The sequence below is a fragment of the Callorhinchus milii genome, unplaced genomic scaffold (genome assembly GCF_018977255.1).
Source record: "Callorhinchus milii isolate IMCB2004 unplaced genomic scaffold, IMCB_Cmil_1.0 Scaffold2, whole genome shotgun sequence".
Taxonomy (NCBI): domain Eukaryota; kingdom Metazoa; phylum Chordata; class Chondrichthyes; order Chimaeriformes; family Callorhinchidae; genus Callorhinchus; species Callorhinchus milii.
The window spans coordinates 39,840,141-39,861,377 of NW_024704743.1; positions in this window are offsets into that span (position 1 = coordinate 39,840,141).

The window sequence follows — 21,237 nt, forward strand, 5'->3', positions numbered from 1 at the left end:
CCAGCACAAACACGATGGGCTGAATGGTCTCCTTCTGTACTGTATAATTCTATGATTCCATGATTCTATGAGGTCTAAGATTCCCCACTTAGATGTCTCTTTTCAAGGCTGAAAAGCCCTAACTTATTTATTTCCTCTTAGTTCATCATTTTAACAATTGGTATCAGATGCATTGCTTGTGTAGTTTTCTGATTTGCTAGTTTGCACTGAAGCAATTCTGCATCAGTTATCTCGCTGTGATTGCCGCGAGGGAGGTGTAAGGGTCCATCTCATAGAATAGCCATCTAAAAATTCATAACTACAAGCAGTAAAATTTCATGAAGTGCAATATATCTCTTATAATCGTAAAAGTGTTTTTGCCATAGTAAAGCTGTCATTCGATCCCTGAATGATCATGACTGGAATTTTCTAAATCTCCTGTTAAATCTTTGTAAACTGTTTTGCGAATGTTTTCTTTGATGTGTCTTGAAATTGCCACACTTTGATGTGATTTTGGAGATTAAATGTGATTCAGTATGCTTTCATTAATGACTTCCAACCAATCATACAGCCACATCTCCATTCAGAAGCTTGAGAAATATTGTTGCATTTGTAACTTTTATTTCTAATTTACAGTATTTCTAATCTAATTCTAATCTGAGCATTCGCCTACAAAACACACAGTCACTGCACTTTACAGTGCGATCCGCTACATATTGTTTGTAACCTGAAGTGAGAGATCAGAGCTTCTGTTCAGTTTGCTCTTGGAGAGTCAGGTATGTTTGTTTTCATTTTAGTACTTATTTGCTGGGCTGTATATTTAGTTACATGGTAAAGATTGTGTTCTCTACTGTCCAAAACAATGTTGTTTTACAGTGGAACTTGGTCCTTGGACCTAAAATAATACTTGTCTGAAGACTAAATATAATTTAAATTACTAAAACAAAAAAAGGATGAAAATGAGAGCAGGGGGAGGAGAAGATGCAGTATACTGGCAACTACTGGTCAATCAGATTTATTGTGAGATAAAAATGCTAACCTCCTATGAAGCATTGTCAATTTCAGCTATTAAGTTAAATAAGCTTTTAGGAATCCAGCAATTTTATTTTATTACTCCACTAGTAGAGTAATTACTCACTTCGAATGAAATGGTCACGCAAGATCCGGTCTACCTGTCAGGTGAACATTAAAGATCCCATGGCACTATTCGTAAGAATGGAACTTTCTCTCAGTGTCCTGCCCAACAATTCCTCAATAAAGGAAAATAATCATTCAATCCATGACTGTTTGTGGGTCACTGCTGTGCACAATGGCTGCCACATTTCGCCCATAAATGTACAGTCAATTTCACTTTACAGTATATTCTGTGAAGCGTTTGAGACGTCGAAAAGAGGTGAAAAGCGCTATATCAAATGCAAGGATTATTATTTATTATTATACACAGACACTAGACTTTACGAAAAAAAATTGTGAAGCATTTTGAGAATTTTCAACATTCCAAGGTGCTATACTGTATCAAATGCAAGGATTATAATTATTTCATTATTTTAGTGTGTTCATGATGATCTGGTAGAGAATGGGAGGATTTTTTTCTCAGAACCGGTTAGATATTCCCATCCTTCCCTTGTACAAGCGGAAGAATTCTGACATAAACAATTCCCTTTGAAAATTGAAAAATCGCATTTTTGAATATGCAGTTTATTTCCATTGTGCCCTACTTTCATATAATCTTTCAGGTACATTTTCATTTCATTTTAATTCTTATTTCATGGCCATTGAATTTATATGTGAGATATTTTAATCAATTTCACACATTGTATCTGTTTTAATATTGTTGCATTATTTACTTCAAAATATCTTTTACTTAGACCAGAGCTTCCACAAGCCACTGAATTAATGAGCCTTCCTCCACTTAACACTATTGCTCATCCAACTTCCATTGATCTAGTCTTTGGGGTGGCGGGGTGGGCGGTGGGAGGAAACATGATAATGTTTGTTTCCTGTTTAGGGACAGTTGTAATAAATGAAGGTTAATAGTATTTTCACTGCATGCTAAGAAGCCTAAGGGCAGTAATGTCCTCTCTACATGATTTCCAATATTGCTGGACTATGGCAGATATTTGTGCATGAAAATGGAAATCAGCAGTTCACTATTTATGAAATTAAGCTTGTTTCACATAAATTCAGGAATTCAACTTGTCACAATGCCATCTGCATGGCACAGAACATGATACCTTAGAGCCTGATTTTGTCAAACCACAGATAGGAATGAATGGAATGATATTTGAATGGTGTAAGCTTTGGTTATGCAAATTTAGAAGCTTTGTGAATAACAGAGCAAAATATTATGAGCAAGAATGACATTGATTACAAAGGTTTGAATGGGTTTCTAATATTTTTAAATTGTTTCAGATATCTCTGCTTAGATTCTTTCATTTCTTTTACCTGCAAGCTAAATAATTTACACTTTTGACTGGCATAAACCCAGGTTTTATTGTGTTCATTCCACTCTGTATCATTTCTAGCATGCATTAAAACTGAAAACAATATTTTTGCAATTTAATAACTGCTTTTAAATAAAACTTTTGCTATGAGAATTCCACTGCCTTAGAGAAGGCAAAACAGCAGTAATAATAATAATAATTCTTGCATTTGACATAGTGCCTTATCATGTCTTCGAGATGTCTCAAGGTGCTTCACATAATATATTGTAAAGTGAATTGACTATACTTTGTGGGCGAAATACGGCAGGCAATTGTGCATAGCAGCATCTCACAAACAGTCATGGATTGAATGACCAATTTTTTTAAAAGGGATTATTACCCCCGGAAAAGCAATCCATCGATCGACTATCAACCGGGTTCCTACTTATTGCTGGTAAACAGAGGCATGTGGAATAAGGAAACTTGCCTCACATTTTGTACTGCCCAGGAACTGAATCCAGATCCTCTTGCTTGCGAGGTGAGTGCTCTAACCACTGAGCTACAGTAGAAGTTATTTGTCCAGCAATGGGTGTGAGCATGAAGAAGTGTTGTGAGGAAAGGATGACATGCAATGACTGCGGATTTGTAGGTAAATGCAGCAGCCAAGTTGTGGATGCAATGTCCCACAAACAAGCAAGAAGTGAATGACAAATTTCATCTGGGTGATTGTTGGCCAGAAGACAAAGAGAAACTCTGTTCTCTTTTTTCAATAGTGCCGATCAGATCTTTAAAATGTACTTGAACATGCATACAGGATATTTGCTTAATGTCTTACACAAATGACAGCACCTCCAACAATGCAGCACTCCCCTAGCACAGCACTGGAGTGTCAGCCTAGATAATGTGAATTTGAACTAACAACCTTCTGCTTGAGAGGCAAGTGCTACCAATTAAGCCAGGTTGACATTAAACACTTTAGTATATCCTGAGAAGTGCTTTGAGACATTTATTGACATGATAAGGCTCTATTTCAAATGCAAGGAATAATATTTTGATAATTTACGTGCATGTATGAAGTTTAGAAGTAGAGTTCATTGTAAGAAATATTGTATGAAGGGTATGCCCTCAGCCTTTCTGTCCCCACCCTATGGAACTCCATCTCACATTCCCTCGCTCTCTCCCTTGCCTCCTTCAAGGTGCATCTCAAAGCCCTTCGGCCACAGTCCTACCCTCCTTGCCCTCGACCCTCCCTGATCCCAACCCCCAGAGCAGGTCCAAATCCCTGACTGTCCAGCACTTTGGGATGTCTTCCTGATGTGAAATGTTGTATTGTATTGTATTTGTAATGCAGTATAAACTTTCAGAATTGGAATACCTTTACTCAGTAATCCTTTTGGATAAAATTACTAGAGGTTAGCATGGCTTCAGTTCTTGAGTGAATATGAAAAGTTAGTGGCTTTGTAAATGTTTCTTGCTTGTCACCTAGTGCATGTTGCATAAACTTTACTAGGGAGCAACACGACTTCCAACAAAACTTCCAGGTCTTTCAGGTGTCAGAGGCAATTTCAATGTGGGTTTTCTTTCTAACTGTAGTAATTATTTTCAACAACTATGGTACAGTAGGCTTCAGGCATCAAATGGATGTTTTAGAAATTACCATTTAAGTGAGTTTGTCATGGTAGAGAAATTAACAAATAAATCTACTGTAAGTTTGTCTTTTATTAAGGCAAACACATTAAACATTTATAATATTGTTTCATTTTTAATTGAAAGTATTGATAAGCACCTTAAATACATAATTATTTTAGGGTGTCAGTCCATCTTTCCTCAACAACCAATTTTGCACAAGATTCCAAAACATATTGTCTCAAAAGGAGGTGATTCATATTTCACTCTGAAGATGCAGGTATCTATTGTGGATGCAAGTTTATTGTTCTTTATATAATTTAGCATGAAAACAGTACAAGATCAAATTTTAGAAATGTTATGTGTTTACAAAGCTAAACAGTGTAATAGTGGTTGCTTATGCGTGGAATATAATATACATGCTCTCAAAATATCTGAACTTGCAAAACAGGCGTTTCCAAACAGTTTTGTTGGTAACGTCACAGGAGTGAATAAGACTAAGCCATAGAAACCCCAAGGGTACTTTTTCGGGACTGAGTAAATTCCCATACTGAGTAAGTTAATGTAGTCATGGGGGCAATAAGGGAGCTACTGTTGACATCAAAGCCCTTGAACTGAGGTGTGATAAATCAGCCAGGGCTCCCACTGTTTATTGTTACCCAGTAGCTGAAAATTGCAGGCATGTGGACATCAGGCAAACGTGAACTGGATCAGGCTCAGCTACAATGCTGCCAACATTGATAGATCCTGCCGACATTCATCTAACCTTGTGCCCAAATACTGTCCACTTTGTAAGGGTTAATTCAATTTATGTCCCTGCAATGAAGTAAGGACCAATAAATTCTTTAATCAATTGATATTTATTAATAATTCGCTGCCGCGTTTCACCTACAAATATACAATCAATTCACTTTACAGCATATTCTGTGAAGTGCTTTGAGACGTCTAGAAGACGTGAAAAGCACTATATCAAATGCAAGGATTATTATTATTGTAAGTTATTAACGAAAATGCATATCAAAGTTACATGGTTCATCAAATCAATTAATGTTTACGACAGGTTAGTAAAGTTCACCAAAATGGGTTGATCAGATCAATTTTGTGGCTTTGATGTTGGAATTGGCCTGTTAATATGCATTGATCCATGTTAATTGTAGTATATCCCTCTTTCCTCGAATTTAATTGTAATTAGCTGCTCCATTCTCTGTTCTCTGATATAACCCAAACAATCTGATTCTTTATATCTTTTTGGTCACATACCCTAGTCTGATCAATGTGTTGTTGGAAACACTAGCTGAAAACCAAGGACAAACTTTATCAAAACTCCAACAGCTTGTTTCAAAACATTCTTTGTCCCACGATGATTTTGAAGAAAACATGCTTCCACCATTCTTGGTTTTCAAGCAAATACAGTTTTCCTGAATAAACCCATGAGTCTCTATGATTTTTCTTTGGTCAACCCTTTGGTCAACTCAGGCAATCCAGAATTCTGAGATTCTGCTTACAACTTGGAGCAGATACCAGATAGTGACATCATGCACCCATAAGAACATAACATAAGTACATATGAATTGCTAGATGAAAAAAGGTTCATCTAGTTTGCCTTGCACATTCCTGGCAATTGCATGTACATATGTCCCGAACTATCCATGTACTATATCCCGTAATGTTATTTGCTAAAGAAAACTATCTATGAGAACATAAAAAATTCTAGATGAAGAAAGAACAAGGTCCATCTCGTCCATCTACACCCATTGAAGTATATTCTAAGAAGAAAAAACCTATTGAGTAGAAGAGGGGAAAAATTGAAGGAGGAAAATGTCACTAGGTTGGTACCAGGAATGAGGGGAGTGAGTTATGAGGATAGGTTGAGGAATTTAAGCCTATATTCTCTAGAATATAGAAGAATGAGAGGTGATTTTATAGAAACCTATAAGATTATTAAGGGGCACGACAGAATAGATAGTGGGAGAGGTTGGAGAAATTATAACCAGGGGTCACAATCTTAAAATTAGGGGTAAGCCCTTTCACACCGAGTTAAAGAAAAATTTCTTCACTCAGAGGGTAGTGAATTTATGGAATTCTCTACCCCAAAGGGCTGTGGATGCTCAGTCCTTGAACATATTCAAGACTGAGATTGATAGATTTCTTGTGGATAAAGGGATTAAGGGATATGGGGATAAGGTGGGTAGGTGGTTAGAATAGATCAGCCATGATTATATTGAATGGCTGGGCAGGCTAGAGAGGCCGAATGGCCTACTACTGCTCCTAATTCTTATGTTCTTATGTTCTTATGTTTGTGAATCCTGTAGCTTGCTGGTTAGAGTACTCGCCTCGCAACCAAGAGACCTGAGTTCGATTCCCAGCAGGGTGAAACTTTGGGCAAGTTTCCTTACTCCACACACCTCTGTTTACTGAGCAGTAAGTAGGAAACCAGTTGTTAGTCTATTGGCCGATTGCTTTTCCTGGGGTAAAAATTCCATCAAAAAAATAATAATAATTGGTCATGCAATTCACGTCTGTTTGTGGGGTATTGATGTGTGCAATTGGCAGCCGTGTTTTGCCCACACATATACAGTCAATTCACTTTACAATATATTCTGTGAAGCGCTTTGCGAGTCTAGAAGAGGGGGTGGGGGTGGGGCGAGTATTTCAAAACAGATTTTAATGTCTTTCCTTAAACATGTCTATTCTAAATGTCTTTCGTTAAACACAATTTGTCTGAAATACTATAATATTGAATCCCATGAAAAAAAATCAAATAGGTATCTATAAATTCACCCATTACTAACATCTATCATTCATTCCATTTTCAGTAAACCTAATGCACAAAGATCTTTACCATCGTTTCAACCTTGTACTTGATGTTTCTTCACAACATATTTAGACATATTGCATTGAATTTTAATTGTCTTACTCTTAAATGTTACATCTGCTTATGCACTGTTCCCTAAGAGTACATTTACTTGTGCTGCCAAGCAGTTATTGGCAGGGATTGCATAATGGGAGGGCTTATTAATGGAGGATGTAATGTTTTTCTATTGCTTCTGATTCTCCTAATACAAATTAATTGTACAATATTGAACACTGTTGTGCCTTTGAACTGAAATACTGTCACCGAAACGAGTGTCAGCAATTCAGTACAATGCACAATGGAGTTCAATACGATGTAACATGCACACTACCAGATGCTATTTGTAATGACATTAAGGACATGCAGTATACATTATACTGGAGGAAAGGTCAACGCCTAAAGATGTATAAAAGCCCAATGGCTGATATCATCATGAGAGCAATCTCAGGACTGCTTGATATTTCCAAGCACCAGCCTGCCATGGCCAGGCCCTCTCAACCTGTGGCTTAACAACTTGCTGACATCCTTGAATGATTGCTACTTAACCCTTTCTGTAATCAAACTGCAATTGACAATCAGCGCAACTGCTTGATGTGTGCTGACAGTGTACGTTCCACATACAAACTGAACAAGAAGGTCATCCTAATCAAAAACAAATAGCCTGGCCCTGGAACTTTGAATGCACACCTAACAGCATTTCAACCTTGAGAAGAAACAATCTGACCTTTGGAAGCTGTGCACAATAGCAACTCAGAGTTTTTCTCAAGCAAAAATGAAACAATTTTCACATATCAATGTCTTAATTTAAGCACCAGCACTAAAATAACAATCAGAACCTAGTTGGCATTATTGCTAGTCTATTGTCCCAATGAGGCCCAGAACTATTGTAATGCATTTTAATGATGCAAAAGAATATGACATCATACACTGGAGACAATGACGGTCGCACCTCTTCCAGTCTGAGCTTTTCATTCTTATTTTGACAAATGTCACAATGCTATCTACAACAGAAGGAAGGACAAATGCAAGGACAAGTAGAGGGAAAAAAAGCAAGCAAGTTATCCGAGCATGGTTGAACTGCAAACATTTCTCAGAAAAAGAATCAATGATCTGAAACAACTTGTGGGAAAAAAATTGAGTACAATGCTTCAAGATAATGGGTTTCCCCACAAGATATGCTGTGAATTCACTTCACAGTATATTCTGTGAAGTGCTTTGAGACGTCTCGAAGACGTGATAATGCCCTATTTCAAATGCAATGATTATTATTACTATAGAAAAATACAGAATTTGTAGTTCTTTGTAGAGTTTGTAGAACAGGGCAAAATAATGTGCAAGTTTCCTTACTTCACAGCCTCTGTTTACCTAGCAATAAGTAGGAACCTGGTTGTTAGTCGATTGGCAGATTGCTTTTCCGGGGATAATAATCCCTCAAAAAAATAATAATTTGGTCACTTAATCCACGATTGTTTGTGGGACACTGCTGTGTGCAATTGGCTGCCACATTTCACCCACAAAATATACAGTCAATTCACTTTACAGTATGTTATGTGAAGCGCTTTGAGACGTCTCGAAGGATTATTATTATTATTATCTTCCGTTTGTACTTGAGGGTGAAATATTTACACTTGAGTTTGAAATGTATGGTATATCTTTTATTACATTCTCATTTTCCATTCAATTTCCCACTATAATAAAAGCAGTTGGAAAACACTGAATAAATGGAACTCACTCAGAATGCCCAAAATTATCATTAAACTCTCTAAAATATAAGAAAATGTTTCTGAGGTAGAATAGTTCTTGGTTGTATTTTACTTGCTTTTTGCGATTTTTCTTTCCAGAATGACATCTGTAGCTGTTTCCCCTTCAGTTACACAAACAAATTTTAAAAAATCATTTTATTTGATATAATGCTTTCCATGTCAGGAGGATGTCACAAAGCACTTCACAGGAATTATTGTAGTTTGGTGACTGTGTACTTTGTAGGTGAAGAATGACAGCCAATTTGTGCAGAACAATGTCCCACAAACAGCCATGAAGTGAATGACCAGTATTATTTGGGGGATTGTTGGCGAGGACAACAGGAGAAACTCCCTTCTCTTTTCAAATAGTGGCATGAGATCTTTAATGTCCAGGACCTCAATTTAACATCTCCAATGGTACCTTTGACAATCAGCATTCCCCAACACTGTATTGTGAGTTCAGAATCCCACAACCTTCTAACTCAGATTCAAGAGTGTGACTAATTGAGGCAGAGTGAAACTTGCTCATGTTACTGTACATGTGCATAAAATTAACCATTTTATTTGCAGTTACGTTCAAGCTAATGTTACATTTACATCAATTCAGTAAGCGTGCAATGCATAATGAGTTACTAGCGCATAAAGCTGTGTTCCACCAATTCTCTATCTCCTTTCATGCATCAGTAGAGGGATTTGACTATTTATCTTTACTCATTCCCTTGAGTGTGCATAGCAATGAAAGTTGATTCTCATGACACTGATGGTTGTTAAATTAAGACCTTGATGATGTGTGACTGAAAATAAAGTCTAACTAAATCTAGTGGATCAGGATTGATTAATTCTCTGGCTATACCAACTATTAAACCAAACAAGTATTATAATTGTACCACTCTGTTAAATCTATTCTGTCAAAGGAAAACAAGTGTTATTACCACATAGAGTAACTGCTATTTTATACCTTGATCAACTACATCTGTATGGGCGACAGATTACCATAAAAACTATAATTTAGTGTATTCTGTAACCCAAGATTCTTCCCAGTACTCACTATATGATAATGACACCATGTGACTATTATTCAGAGGTTGTGACGACTTAAAAGAGATGCAAAATAGCTTATGTGGGATAGAAGGAAAAAATAGAATCAGCACTGCCCTCAAACCCTTTTTATGAAATGTGTACACATTTGTCAGCTTGGAAGAGCACTGGATTGATATAAACTTGAGAACACTGTTAGACCATAGGAATTGGTAGCAATGGGAGTTTTCTTAACATAATCCTAAAGGGCTCACATATACAACAATAGAAACATAGAAATCTACAGTGCAGAAGGAGGACAATCAGCTCATTGAGTTCAAGGAGATCAATTCAATCTCACTGCCCTGCCTTATTCCCATATCCCTTCAATTCCCTCTCTTTTGTATACCACCCTACTTCCCTCTTTAAAGCTGCAATGAGCTTCACCTCCACCACCCTACTGGACAGGGCATTCCACATCCCAACCATACTCTTGGTGAAAAAAATTCTCCTAATTCTTTTTCACTGTTCTTGTGGCTATACTATAACTATTTCCACTAGTCAGTGACTTCCCTATCAATGGAAATAACTTCTCCCTATTTAGCCTGTCAAAACCCTTTAGAATTTTGTACACCTCTATCAGCTTATCTCAACCTTCTCTGCTCCAATAAAAACAGTCCCAGCTTCTCCAGTCTCTCCTCATGGCTGCAGCGCTTCATCCCCACAATCATTCTCCTAATCTCGATCCAGTACTTTTGCAACCAAATCAAACTTAACATCATTGCTTAACTTTGTTCTCTATTCCCTGTGTATAAAACCCAGCATGTTATTAGGTTTCTGTAACACTGCAGCTTTTTAGAGTTCAAAATCCTCATCCTCACCATCAAAGCCCTCCACGGCCTTGCTCCTTCCTACCTCTGTGACCTGCTAACGCCATATCAACCTGTTTGTGCCCTCAGTCAGCAGGCTCTGGCATACTCCATGATCCCCACCCGGCCCGTCCCACCATCAGCAGTCAGGCCTTCAGCCTTTCTGCCCCCACCCTTTGGAATTCTATCCCACAGCTCGCTTCGCCTTGCTCCCTCCATTGCCTCCTTCAAGACACGTCTCAAGATCCTCCTCTTCGATCACATTTTCGGCCACTCTACCCTCCCTGCCTTCCACTCCTCCTTATCCCAACCCCCAGCTTGGTTCAAATCCCTGACTGTTCAGGGCCTTGGGACATCCTCCCAACGTGAAAGGCACTATACAAATGTAATTTGTTGTCGTTGTTGCCACTTGCAATGCCGTTATCAATGTTTTATGTGCCTGCACCCCCAAATCCCTTTTGCTCCTCAGTTACTTGCAAAATACTGTCATTAAATATATACTCACCTTGTTTTATTTTGCCAAAATGAATCACCTCACATTTTGCTTCATTAAATTTAATTTACTGTAGATTTGTAGATATTGTAGATATTTAGATTGAAAAGATTATTGTCGCATAAGGTTGAGTTGCTAATTTAGAATTTCAGATTGCCAGACTTGTAATATCGTGGATCATGAATCCCAAATGAGGAAAATAATAAAAGCTTGGGGAAAGGGTAGGAGCTAATGCTGAAGTGAAATATATTCATCTCAAATCCATTCTATGTGCACTTATGGAATAGTTTGTGATATGTATTAACTCTGCTACATAGATTTTACAGTCTAATTTTTTTGTGTGCAACTGTAACGTTGGAGAATAAAACTACTGACTCCAGAGTTGATTATCAAGCAAACATTACTGGAATCTTCACTCTGAAATTTGAGGACTTATATTTATCATTTTTTTTCTGCTGACTTTTCCTTATGAAAGTATTGGCACTGCAGCTTTTAACACTACTTGTGGGTGCAAGTAGCAGAATTTGTTCAATCAAATATTGTCTTAATATAGTGAACTAAAGCCACCAATTGAGCAAATTATGCGGATTTGGGCATATCCGACTAATTTAAGTCCATGCTCCAAATTTTAATACAGTGCATGCCTCTAGGATTATAATTCACATTCAGACCAAGTTTATTAAAGTGGTGGTCGCAACTCATTGCTTTTTGAGTCTCTTTTTGATATCTGACTGAATCTGCAATGAAAATGCAAGTGTGCCCACCATACTGATACATGTTGAGGCATCACATAGCCAGAGTGATACTATTCAAAAAGAGATGGTAGTTTCCACCAGTATACTCGCCAACAATACCCCAGATAAAGATTGGTCATTCACTTCATGGTTGTTTGTGGGATATTGTTGTGTGCAAATTGGCTGCCAAGTTTGCCTACAACTGCACAATCACTACATTTCACAGTATATCCTGTGAAACATTTTGAGACAATGTAACAAGGTTTTAATAATAATAATAATAATAATAATCCTTGCATTTGATATAGCGCTTTTCACGTCGGGAGGACGTCCCAAAGCGCTTCACAGAACACACTGTAAAGTGAATTGACTGTATATTTGTGGGCAAACGCGGCAGCCAATTGCGCACAGCAATGTCCCACAAACAGTCGTAGATTGAAAATGACCAATTTATTATTGTTTTGTTTTTTAAAGGGATTATTATTAGGCATGTGGAGTAAGGAAACTTGCCCAAGGTTTCGCCCTGTCTGGAATTGAACTCAGGTCTCTCGCTTGCAAAGCGAGTGCTCTAACCACTGAGCTACAGGACTATTTTATATCAAATACAAGGATTTTTATACTATGATGATGATGATGATGATGATGATGATGAGCCCGTGTAGATGTCTCAATAGACATTTCACTTGCTATTTGATCATACAAGAAGATAATAATATGATAATAATCCTTACATTTGGTAGTGCGCTTTACAGGTTGGGCGGACATCTCAAATACAATACAAAATTACAAGGCACTGGACAGTCAGGAATTTGGACCCGAGTAGGGGAGTGGGGGCTGGGTTATAGGTGGTTGGAGGGCAGGGAGGGTGCGGAGGGTGGCTGATGGCATAGTCGAAGAGGAGGGTTTTGAGACGTACCTTGAAGGAGGGAAGGGAGGGAGGGAGGGAGGCGAAGGGAATGTGGGTTGGAGTTCCAAAGGGTGGGGGCAGAGAGTCTGAAGGCCTCTCAGTTCACAAGGTATACTGTAAAGTGCAGTGGCTGTGTATTTTATAGACAAAACACAGCAGCCAATTTGAACACAGTAAATTCATTTTCTCATATTTTATAATATATGAATAAAGGTGCCCTTTTATTATTTGATTGTTTTCTGGTTAGACTCAGTGATTTCCTTGCAATTCATTACAATTGTACAAGCTGATCAGGAATGGCCTGCTAAGCACTGACACATTCTTATGTTGAGAACTCACTTCAAACCAAAGGGTTCACAAGGACGTGCCACACCCTGAACTACTGTCACCACTGGCTTTGACATCATGTAAATCAAAAGGAAGAGGAGAAAGAAAGCACTTTCTTTTTGGTTTAGGCTGAGTCTAAGGCAGTGGATGAGGGTATGATCACAACACCACCATCACCAGAATCAGTGTCAAGTATTTATTTTAAGTATTAACAGTTATTTTCTGAGCTGGATATTTAACATTTCCTGGGCTGGGAAGATAGTGGTGAAACTTACTATTTTCCCATCCCGGGAAATGTTATTTCAGGGAACATCGCGGATGCCCCAACCTCGTGTACAAAATAATATTCCTAATTTACAACATACATTAATGGGATTCTTTAACCAGGAAAACAAGTCACATGATGGTGGAATGGTACATCCATGCCAACTTGCAAGAGATCCATTCGGACTTGATCTATTTATGGAGCAGAGTTAATTTGGTATTCCAGAAACTGGTAATTTTACACCTTGCTCTTTAGGTTAGTAAGTCCAACACAGGCCACAGGAGACTTCAATAATAACACAGAAACTTTGTACAACTCATTGTGTAATTTAGTATCTTTTTTTTGCTCAGATCAGTGTCTGACATATGTGGAAAGCCATCAACTTGCTTAAGAATATCAAAACCAAACTGATAGTATCATGTATGCCACCCACATATGGGAATTCATGCATTTGGAAAAGAATGCACACTCTTCCCCAGAGGGATGCATCTTGCTTACCTAATTGCAGAGAGTATTAGGCACAGGTCAGCAAGAACCAAGGCTTGGGGACTGCCCTGTTTATCCTGTTAGCAATATGGACAACCGAGTGATAAATCACAATACATTTCCACATGTCTGAGAAATATATTTCAACTGAATTAACAGAAGACACATTTCTCATAAAATCAAGCATTTTTTGTGCAATAAAACATCTCATTGTTGACCTTCTTCATAGATGCACCATCATTTGCAATATAAAATTGCACTTGCTGGGGCTCAGCTTTTAAATGAGCCAGTGGTAGTCGACAGTTCTCCAGCAATGTTATAATAATAATAATAATAATTTGATATAGCGCCTTATCACGTCGTTGAGGCATCTCAAAGTGCTTCACAGAATATACTGCATAGTGCAGTAACTGCTCACTTCACAGGCAAAAATGCTAAAATGAATCAACAATTTCTGAAACTGGTAACAGACTATAATAAGGTAATGAGTCAAAGATTTTAGACACCATAATGGAACATAGTTCTGTACCATTGAATTGAGGATAAGAGGACAATTGAAGATCTTGACCTACTTATCTTGAATTCCCAGGTTGTGGTATGCCTGACCATCCATTATTCAGGCATATATGATACACGTAATGGTATCATTACGTGAATTCCCACGTGTCGATGGCATGCATGATACTCTCAGTTTGGTTTCGATATTCTTAAGCAAGATGATGGCTTTCCACATATGTCAGACACTGACCTGAGCAAAAAAAGGTACTAAATTACATTAATGGTAAAAGTTTCAGTTGCGATACAATATCTGTTATAAGAACATAAGAATTTGTTAGGTGAAATAAGACCATCCAGTTCACCATCTACCATCCTGACAGTTGCTTGACATGTCGTGTTTCAAACTATATAAGGGTATTACATCTTGGCTCTCATTTGTTCTTCATAACCTTTACATGTTGCTATAGGACATTCTAGATAACACCCTCCTCATTGTAACACTTGACTCCCTATTAGAGTGTGGTGGATTTTAACCTTTACGTTGTCAATTGAAGGGTGATGGATTAAACTGTTAGATGTGGCTCAGTAAGCCCTGTGCAAAGAACAGTATACAAACTTTGTGAAAAACTTAGCTGATCAAGAACTAGTTTTTTTTAACATAACCTAATTTATTTATCTTTGCTGAACTGCAATTATCTCATACACATCTTGTTCAGGGATTGTCATCCAGATGTGATAAACACTATGATTGGTTGATACGCTTGAGTACAGTTACTTACATGTTGGCTGCAAATGGGACATTTCTATCACCAGCAACTGACTGCACTAAATTTAGTTCAAATCACACCATAACATTCACTGCCACCTATAAATGAAAAATGATTTTCTGAAGAAAACACTGAACAAATTCCATTTCTTTCTTGAATTAAGCAAATCATAGAAGTCGGGCGATTATCTTACTTACAAACATTGTTTAAGACTATTGATTTGAATAGGGCTCAATGTATTACAAGAGCACAAACCACGAGGAAGGATGTAAGCCAGAAAGAATGATAACATTCACAATGTTGGGATTGTAATTTAGATCAGATGATGTTTATTTTATGACTGTCTTTTCAGGAACCTGTCCTGTCCTCTTCAATTTGTCATGTAAAATTCGGTAACATGCAAGCTAATATCCTATTGCTAGCACCAAAGTTTCAAATGAAAATTAATGTATACTACCTAATAAGGTGCCAGTTTACTTCTGTTTTCTGTGTGAGGATTATAATAAAAGTATTATTAATGTATTGATTGGTTGTCAGTAAATGAGGACAGCTCAGTGCTGTGGTTTTCAGGTCTGAAGTCAGTTCCGATTGCTTTATTCTAAGCCATATGCCATGCCAAATATGCTGTTGTCTTCCACTATTATCATCTCCTCAGCCTTGCATTTATATTCCATTGCACTCAGACATCCCATCTGTCACTGATTTTTAACACATTTGAATTTTTGCATTAAGTTGGAAATTGCTTTGGCTCAGGGACACGAGCATCAGATATGGGCTGTCAAAAAATTCTCAACTCTACGCATGTTACAGAATAAATGGAATTTTTCACAGTAGAGCAAACATTAAAGCAACAAACCAGTAAGATTTTTTTTCGTGAGCTGCTGGAACAATGAAAAATGGATATGAGCCGCTTTCATTTTGACAGCTTCTCAGTTTGAAAACCTATTAGAACACCTTCCAAAGTTCAACAGCACCATATTGTCTTCCGTGGTTTTGTGTAATGCAGGGCTAATAAACAATGTGTTTAGCCTAACCAGATGTGGTCTATAAAACCCTATTCTCCACTAAATCAGTGTTCAAAAGCTGCGACCCTTGAGCCAATACTGGAACACTGCAGTACAGGAATCTCTGATTTCATATTGGTAGCAGTGACAAGGAGATATGCCTCCAGCTCATTAAGTACGATAAACATTATTTGGACTCCAAATTGAACCCAAATCATCCAAATGTAGCCTCGCCACATCTGTATATTTTGGGGGGGTCAGCTGCATGTCTGACACATTTGGAAACCCATCACCATGCTTAAAAATATCCAAACCAAACAGAGCGTTCTATGCACGTCACCTATACATAGAAATAACAATGTTTGGAATGGATTGCACCCTATCTCAGGAGGGACCCATCCTGCTTACCTAATTTCTAATACCTGAGTGTTAGGCACAGGTTGGCAAGAACCAAGACTTGGGGATCCCAGTGTGTGCATTGAGGTACTGCTAGAGTTTAACCAGCTAAAACTGTATAGCTTGTCATTGATATTGGGGACTGGCAAGCTTTCCCTCTGCTTGTCTAACTAGGACCACCTTGCCCATTTGGACGTTGTCTTGCACGATTAACAGAAGCTGAGTTGGATGACTCCCTGTCCCACAGGTTTGGCCTGCCAAGTCCTACCAATGAGATACCTGATCTACCACCAGCCATGCCCTGGATTACATCTGTACAATCTGTTTAAGGTAAGAAACTTACCATGGAAATTACAACATAGTAGGAGGCCATTCATTGCATGATTTGGAAGCCAGTTGTTTCAACTAATAGTCAAATGCCTTAAAGATCCAACTTAGTCGTTGGTTAGCTTTCATGACAACAGCTTTACATTGTTTGGTAACCCTCAGCCAATGATCACATGATGGGGTCAGAATCATTTTCCTTTCTTCTCTCTATTAATGGGTACTACTTCATCATGTACACAGATTTACTTTTTCTCACTCCAAGATTTTGTCTCTGAATTGATCTACATTAACATTCATCTGCTGCTCTCGGGTCAATTTGCTTTTTGAACTTTTTCCTGGCATCATTCACCTGCCTTCTTGTAGTTTGGTATCATCAACATATTATAATATTACAGGTCATTCTCTCCTCTAAGTGATGCATAGGAATATCAGATGACCCATAACAAACTCTCTGCAATTCCAACATTTTTTGTGTAAAAAGTAACGTGTGTTTCTAGTGGTATCAGTCAAACTGACATGAATATGTTAATGACTGACAGTACCAGCCAGAAGATAAAAGAGCATATGATGGAAAATTCCTGAAAATATGCTTTTAAAACTGTTTGTGAAATGGGAATGGATTGGTAGCTTGGAGGAGAAAAAATATAAGGCAGTGGGCAAAGAATGAAAATAATGTTTTTGGATTTGCACCATAATGAGAAAAGGGCATTCAACCCTTATAGCTAAGTCTGTCATTAAGGTTGACATACCTGCTTGAACCTTTCGTATCCTTTCTCTGGTTTGGCAGAATGCCTGCATCCATGTATTTAGTGTTGAATCAGAATCATTCAGCACTGAGCCTTTCAACACTTAATTTCCCTGATAACTATGCACAGATTTTTGTGTATATATGTATGTGCATGTGTGTGTAACAATTACAATTGGTCATGTATGAAATGCTAACGGTGGTCATTTTAAATTAGAGTTTAAGCTCCGTATACCAACTTTTTTTATAATTATAAATTAAAATGGGAGGGAAAACAACTCTATAAAGGTTAGTGAAAAAAGGATCTCAATATTGCTTTGCATTTTGAGTAAGCCTGTTTCAGATAACTGAATATATATATAAAAAACTGCTGTGGTCTTAAGGAATATGTATTTATGCTTATGAAATACCAGAAAGCTGTGCTATCTTTTTGACTTTTGGTAGTTTGACATTCAGTCTTCCAACCTTCTTTATTGTGTTCTCATCCATTGGTAAGACCTTTAGTTAGTCTACAGTATTTTAAGACCCATTTCATGCTGCATTGACTGTTACAAACTGCAGTCCAGTTGCATTATTATGCTACATATTGAGCTTTAAAAGTAACACGGCTGGGAGCTGAAAATGAAATACAATCACATTTTATTAAGTGGTTTACTCTTAAAACAACAATTCCTCTGACACTGAAGCTAATTTCACCACCATTCTTTCAGAATCCAGACATAGCATAAATACTAAAGATTGGATAGTGGAAATTTAAGAAATCAAGTGCAAAATGGACTTTGCAGGGTCATATTCAGCAAAAGAAAAGCAAACAAAGCACACTCACTCACATACATTTTTTTATGATACGTATCATTATGATTGTTGTCACATCCTCAAAGGGATACATTTGCAAATAAACTATTATAATTATTCATAATTGCATGTAATTAATTGATAGAAATCAAATGATTGTAATATAAATCTAATTAGAAAAGATGAATGCAGGAACAACAACAGTAAAATTACATTTGTATAGCGTCTTTCATGTCGGGAGGACATCCCAAGGCGCTGGACAGTGTACAGCATTTCAGACCCGAGCTGGGGTCAGGGGGAGAGAAGGGAGGGGAAGGGGAGTGGCCAATGGCATGGTCGAAGAGGAGGGTTTTGAGGTGGGACTTGAAGGAGGCTAAGGAGGGGGCGAAGTGGAGTGATTGGGGGATGGAATTCAAGAGTTTGGGGTCAGAGTGCTGAGTTTGGTGTGGGAGAGGACACAGAGTTCTGGATTATCTGCAGCCTGTGGAGGGCAGAGTTGGGAAGGCCGACAAGCAGGGCGTTTGCATAGTCGAGCCTGGAGGTGATGAAGGCATGAACAAGATGAATAACACTATTCAAAAAAAAACACTATGAATAACACAAATTTATATTTGTAGCAGGTAATCATCATCATTTTTATTTTCTAAATTTGTCCTTCTCAATATCTGGTGCATTGTCCCGGAAAAACTTTGCAGTTATTTTCATCAAAAGAGTGGAAGTCAGGGTCTGAACCATGGGTTCGTAAGCAAAAAATCAGTTCACAATACTTTGGGATGGAAAGCACATACCAGGTTTGTTGACCCTAGAATTAATGAATGAGATATGTTGCTCTGCAATAGAAATATACTGGTTCTGTTAGCAATAAGCTAAATTGTGTGATGTTTGAAACCTGGCATTATTGCTTTATGCTAATGAGCTTGAGGTAGCTGTGTATCTCTATGGGAAGTAGACCTTTCCTTTATGACCTGGATTGGCATCATTTTTAATTCCCCCTGGAGGTGAGTTGAGTCATATTCTATTAATCCCGAGTTAGGCTTCTAGAAGGTAAAGTGATCTAAGATGGACAAGTAATTGGAAGCTTGCCACATAGTTCTCCAAATGGCAAGCTAAGCGGAATTAGCTGATTAACTTCCAACAATATCCCAATGCACACGCTGTGACTGCCAAACATTGGGAGTTACTAGTCTGCATCTAATTTTTTCTGGAATTCAATAAACGGGATTTATCTCTCCAGAGAGAGATTGTGCATTCTATTCCAGATGCAGCCAAATTTACATGTGTAGGTGCCGTACATATGTGGAACCCTTAGTCTGCTTTGGATACTCAAGTTAGTCACGTTGACCAAAAACAAAAATAGGTCAGGGGCATTACAAATAATAATAATAATCCTATAATCCTTGCATTTGATATAGCGCTTTTCATGTCGGGAGGACATCCCAAAGCGCTTCACAGAACACACTGTAAAGTGAATTGACTGTATATTTGTGGGCGAACGCGGCAGCCAATTGCGCACAGCAATGTCCCACAAACAGTCGTAGATTGAAAATGACCAATTTATTATTGTTTTTGGTTTTGGAGGGATTATTATTAGGCTCTGTGTGGAGTAAGGAAACTTGCTTAAGGTTTCGCCCTGCCATTAACCTGGATTCTGGCAACAAATTTACAGTGATTGACATTTAATCAAAAAATAATCCTTGGATGATATATATTTTGGCTTTCACTCCGGGAGGACGTTTCCATTTGTTTCACAGGACACCCTTCACCACGAAACCCCCTCCCACCCCACCCTCCACAAACACATTGTAAAGTGTAGTGACTGTAGGTGAAATGTTGTGTTAGCCTGTATGTTGTGTAGCCCAGTCATCTCGTGAACCAGCCTCAGGCGAGTGCCAGTTGAGATTAATCCACTTTGTCTTCTGATAAGAAATCAGCAGATGTGTTATAGTTAGCTTGCCTCTTTCTCCAGTGCTGCAAGTCAAGCATTACAATGGTTGCAAATTCTATGTCATATCAAGAAGTATGCATGGAATCACACTCCATTTCTAAGACTAAGAACATAAATGTAGGTTTACTGCTTCTGTGGATCCTTTAATGATTATAGCAGCTGCAGCAAGCAACTAAGAAGGCGAACGGCATGTTAGTGTTCATTGTAAAAGATTTAGAGTACAAGTGTAGGAAAGTCTTGCTGCAACTGTATAGGGCCCTGGTGAGACCGCACCTAGAGTATTGGGTGCAGTTTTGGTCTCCTTATTTAAGAAAGGACATACTTGCCCTAAAGGGGGTGCAGTGTAGATTCACTAGGTTAGTTCCTGGGATGAGGGAACTGACCTCTGAGGATAGGCTGAATAAACTAGGGCTATATTCTCTAGAGTACAGAAGAATTAGGGGAGATCTTATTGAAACATATAGGATTCTTAAAGGGCTGGATACAGTAGACACTGAGGGTCTGTTTCCCCTGGTAGGAGAATTATAACCAGGGGTCACAGTCTTAAAATTAAGGGTCAGCCTTTTAGAACAGAGTTGAGGAAACATTTCTTCACTCAGAGGGTAGTGAATTTATGGAATTCACTACCCCAGAAGGCTGTAGATGCTCAGTCCTTGAACATCTTCAAGGCTGAGACTGATAGATTTTTAAAAAATAGAGGGATTAGGGGATATGGGCATAGGGCAGGTAATTAGAGTTAGGTCTGAAGATCAGCCATGATCTTATCAAATGACGGGGCAGTCTCGAGGGGCCGAATGTCCTACTCCTGCTCCTAATTCTTATGTTCTTATGTTCTTATAAAGAGTGTGCACATTTCGGTTACAGACTTCAAAGATTTAATTTGATTTGATAATACAATAGGATTTAAGTAAGACAACTCAACTAGGTTTCAAATTCAACTACATCATTTATTTCTAACAGGCAATTTTGTTGCCAATCCACAGTTACTCAGTCTTACAAGAGAATGGCTGACATCTTCGAAGCCCAACAGCATGTATG